Below are 4,925 nucleotides of genomic sequence, written 5' to 3'. Positions count from 1 at the left end.
AACTCAAGTTTCAGCTGGGCGAGGTGGCTCACGCCTGTAATCCTAGCACTTTGGGAGGCTGAGGTGGGTGGATCACCTGAGGTCAGGAGTTCAAGACCAGCCTGGCCATCATGGTGAAACACCATCTTAAAAAAAAAACAAAAACAAAAAACAAAACAACAACAACAAAAAACTCAAGTTTCAGTGTGCAGAAATACAGATTATTTTAACAGAGCCAGGCTCATTTGTTATGTATCCTCTGTCTTCCTTGGTGCTATAAAGGCAGAATTGAATAATTGGGACAGAGATCGTGAGTAGTGCTCTCATCACTTCACACTGCTGCTAAGTGCATTTACAAATTACTGTTTTGGGGCTGGGCATAGTTGCTCACACCTGTAATCCCAGCACTTTGGGAGGTCAAGGTGGGCGGATCACCTGAGACCAGCCTGGCTGACATGAGGAAACCGCGTCTCTATTCAAAATACAAAAAAATTATCCAGGCCTGGTGGTGCTCACCTGTGATCTCAGCTACTCAAGAAGCTGAGGCAGGAGAATTGCTTGAACCCGGGAGGTGGAGGTTGCAGTGAGCCGAGATCACGCCACTGCACTCCAGCCTGAGCAACAGAGTGAGACATTGTCTCAAAAAAAAAAAAGGTGGGGGGAGTTTAAAGTAATTCATTAAAATAATTTAAGACTACTAGACGTTTCTCTTTTGTTGTTGTCTTGAGAATGAGTCTTGTTGTTTTGAGACAGTTTTGCCATGTTGGCCAGGCTGGTCTTCAACTCCTGACTCCAAGTGATCCTCTCACCTCGGCCTCTCAAAGTGCTGGGATTACAGACATGAGCCACCATGTTCATCTGTCTGCTATCCTTTTGGAGAACAATTGGTCAAAGGATTGAGGATTGGCTGGGTGTGGTGGCTCATGCCTACAATTCTAGCACTTTGAGAGGCCAAAGTAGGAGCATCTGAGCATTGCTTGACAGTCTGCAGTTTGAGAGCAGACTGAGCAACATATTGAGACACCATTTCCTAAAAAAAAAAAAAAAAAAAAATTAGCCAGGCATGGTGGCGTGAGCCTGTGGTCCCAGCTACTTGGGAGGCTGAGGTGGAAGAATCACTTGAACGTGGAAGGTAAAGGCTGCAGTGAGCTGTGATAGTGCCACTGCACTCCAGCCAGGGTGACAGAGCAAGCTCCTGTCTTTAAAAAAAAAGGGCTGATCCCAGGTTTCGGCACAAAAAAAAAAAAAGGTCCGGGCACGGTGGCTCACACCTGTAATCCCAGCACTTTGGGAGGCTGAGGTGGGTGGATCACTTGAGGTCCAGTGACCAGCCTGGCCAACAGGGTGAAACCCTGTCTCTACTAAAAATATAACAATTAGCTGGGCATGGTGGTGCATGCCCGTAATCCCAGCTACTCAGGAGGCTGAGGCAGGAGAATTGCTTGAACCTGGGAGACAGAGGTTGCAGTGAGCCGAGATCGTGCCACTGCAGCCTGGGCAACAGAAGGAGACTCCATCTAAAAAAAAAAAGGTCTAGGCCGGGCGCAGTGGCTCACGACTATAATTCCAGCACTCTGGGAGGCTGAGATGGGCAGATCACTTGAGGTCAGGAGATCAAGACCATCCTGGTTAACATGGTGGAACCCCGTCTCTACTAAAAATACAAAAAATTAGCCGGGCATGTAGCACATGCCTGTAGTCCCAGCTACTTGGGAGGCTGAGGCAGGAGAATCACTTGCATCTGGGAGGCAGAGATTGCAGTGAGCAGAGACTGTGCCACTGCACTCCAGCCTGGGTGACAGAGCCAGACTCTGTTTCAAAAAAAAAAAAAGAAAGAAAAAAAGGTCTGTAAGCAGACAGTGGCAGTGGGTATATACAACATTACGAATGTACTTAATGCTACTGACATACGCTTAAAAATGGTTAAATGGGGCCGGGCGCGGTGGCTCACGCCTGTAATCCCAACACTTTGGGAGGCCGAGGCGGGTGGATCACGAGGTCAAGAGATCGAGACCATCCTGGTCAACATGGTGAAACCTCGTCTCTACTAAAAATACAAAAAATTAGCTAGGCATGGTGGCGCATGCCTGTAATCCCAGCTACTCAGGAGGCTGAGGCAGGAGAATTGCCTGAACCCAGGAGGCGGAGGTTAGCAGTGAGCCGAGATCGCGCCATCGCACTCCAGCCTGGGTAACAAGAGCGAAACTCCGTCTCCAAAAAAAAAAAAAAAAAAAGGTTAAATGGTAAGTTTTGTTATGTTTTTTTGTTGAGAAACATTATGTTTACCCTGCCCCCCCCCGGTATATTCCTGAGTTATATGTATACGTAGAACACCTTGTATTAATAAGAATCACCTGTCAAAGAGCAAATAAATATGTGGATGAATCTCTGCTCAGGGCCTTCAGTCTGGAGAGCTGTCAGCCCCGCAGGCTCTCAGGCTATTGGTCCCCAGAATAGCTCACTGTGTTGGCTATCTGGGTGTCCGCCTCTCAATAACTTCAGCCCACCTGGGTAGGGGTCTCCTGACCGAGCTGGTTCTTCGTAGTTTTTTAAAACCACAATTTAAAAAACTTACTTTACTTTTACCTCGTTGCCCTCCTGAGAGTAAGATGGGTCACCAGCAGCTGTACTGAAGCCACCGTGAAAATTCGGCCAGGGTTCTTGCTCTTGTCACATCTGTCCAAACTGGCATGGTCTGATCCAGAAATATGGCCTCAATATGTGCCACCAGTGTTTCCGTCAGTACTTGAAGGATATCGGTTTCATTAAGTTGTACCAAATGATCTTCCTTCCAAGGATTATCCAAGGCATCTACCATGAAAAACCATGATAGTTCTTTGTACATAAAATAAACATTTTTTTTTTTTTTTTTTTTTTTTTTTGAGACGGAGTTTCGCTCTTGATACCCAGGCTGGAGTGCAATGGCGCGATCTCGGCTCACTGCAACCTCCACCTCCTGGGTTCAGGCAATTCTCCTGCCTCAGCCTCCTGGGTAGCTGGGATTACAGGCACGAGCCACCATGCCCAGCTAATTTTTTGTATTAGTAGAGACGGGGTTTCACCATGTTGACCAGGATGGTCTCGATCCCTTGACCTCGTGATCCACCCGCCTCGGCCTCCCAAAGTGCTGGGATTACAGGCTTGAGCCACCGCGCCCGGCCTAAAATAAACATTTTTTAAAACACTTCAAAAAAAAAAAAAAAAAAAACTTACTTTAAAGAAAGAGGCAGCAGCTGAACCCTGGATCCCTTCCTCAACTCAACCCAGATGGTGCTGCCCTTCTCCCATACCAGCAGATGCTAGAGACGAGAGTGTCTCTACAATGGGGAACACCAGGCAGTTGAGTCAGATTATCATCCGAAAAGCAGAATGATTACAGAGAAGTTTATATACTGAATATGTAGGCGCTCCTCTTCTCTAGGAGGAATCTAGAATGCTGGCAGCCAGACATATCTGCAGGCAGGAGATTGGTAGAGAGCTCAAGAGAAAATAATAAACACATTGACTTTGACATTGTACAGAGTGGTGAAGGAGGTCCTAAAGGAAATGACCACTCAGATCATACTACACTGAAACTGTGCACAAGGCCCCACTCAATGCTCACTACTGCCAGTTTTCTAGGGCCCGACTCTTCTATATAAGCAGACAACCGATAATCAGCAGATATCAGAGAAATAAAGGTAACGTGGAAAGCAGAGATAAAAGCAACAATAACAAAACTAATCAGAGGAAATGTACATTCTGCATTAATATTCTCAGCAATATTAGAGAGGACATTACATCCATAAAGAAGAACAGCATGCCTCAGGAAAAAAAAAGAGGGAGAAAAGAAATTCCAGAGAGCAATGTTAAAGCTCTTGAAAAATGAAACATATGATAGCAGAAGTGAGAAACTCAGTATAAGGGTTGGAAATAGAGTTGAAGAAATCTCGAGGAAGTAGAGCAAAATGACAGTAATGGAAAGTGTAAAGCAAAAGGGACCGGGTGTCGTGCTCACAACTGTAATCCCAGTACTTTGGGAGGTCAAGGCAGGAGGATTACTTGAGGTCAGGAGTTTGAGACCAGCCTGACCAACATGGTGAAACCTGTCTGTACTAAAAAATACAAAAATTAGCTAGATGTGGTGGTCCACAGCTGTAATCCCAGCTACTTGGGAGGCTGAGGTGGGAGAATCGCTTGACCCCTGGAAGCGGAGGTTGCAGTGAGCCGAGATCACACCACTGCACTCCAGCCTCAGTGAAAGACAGAGTGAGACTCCGTCTCAGAAGAAAAAAAATGAGAATTTCCCATAACTGAGGTACTGTGTTTTCAAGATTGAAACGGCCTGCCCCAGGGTGGCTAAGCTGTCACAGAGCAAAGGCTCTCAAACCTTTTGGTCTCATGACCTCTTTTCACTCTTCAGTATTATTGAGGATTCCAAAGAATTTTGTTCAAGTTGGTTATATCTATTGTGAAAATAAAATAAAATCTTGGAACCCCAAACTCACCATGCCAAAGGGAAATAAGCTTGGGAACCACAAAAACTGCCTTCCTTTCCCAAACGGGCAGCAGCCGTAATTTCACGGGTTTAGTTATGTAAAATGTAGATCTACTAAGCCTGAGACAATGCATAATTGACTCCCCTCACCCCTTTTCACATGTAAAATGTAGAGTCGCAGAGCCACTAAGCAGAGCCTCACGACGTTACCACTTGCTGTCCTGCCTACCCTCCGGCCCGCTTTCTTCCCTCCCCTTGTGTCCCCCCTTTCCTCTTTGGAAAAAGCACAGGACACAGATCATATTGTGACTTGTTTCTTTTCCCTCCCCCCCACCCCAGGGTGTCCTCGACCTTCACAAAATAAACTTCTAAATCGATTGAGATGCTTTAGTCACTTTTTGGTTGAACCCAGGAGGTGGATTCATCAATATTTACCATGTGAGAAATTAAAACAGATAAAATGTTTACA

At 45.9% G+C, this 4,925-nt stretch overlaps 1 pseudogene; it reads left to right on the top strand.

Moving 5' to 3' along the window:
• Nucleotides 1–2,365: 2,365 nt before the first annotated feature.
• Nucleotides 2,366–2,809, top strand: LOC110567477 (small ribosomal subunit protein uS14-like; annotated as a pseudogene).
• The last annotated feature ends 2,116 nt before the right edge of the window (nucleotides 2,810–4,925 follow it).

This window comes from Aotus nancymaae, unplaced genomic scaffold (assembly GCF_030222135.1).
Source record: "Aotus nancymaae isolate 86718 unplaced genomic scaffold, 86718_ANA_hifiasm-v0.15.2.pri h1tg000030l, whole genome shotgun sequence".
NCBI lineage: Eukaryota > Metazoa > Chordata > Mammalia > Primates > Aotidae > Aotus > Aotus nancymaae.
Note: the sequence above shows the minus strand (reverse complement) of the source record. Positions and strands in the feature narration are given on the sequence as shown.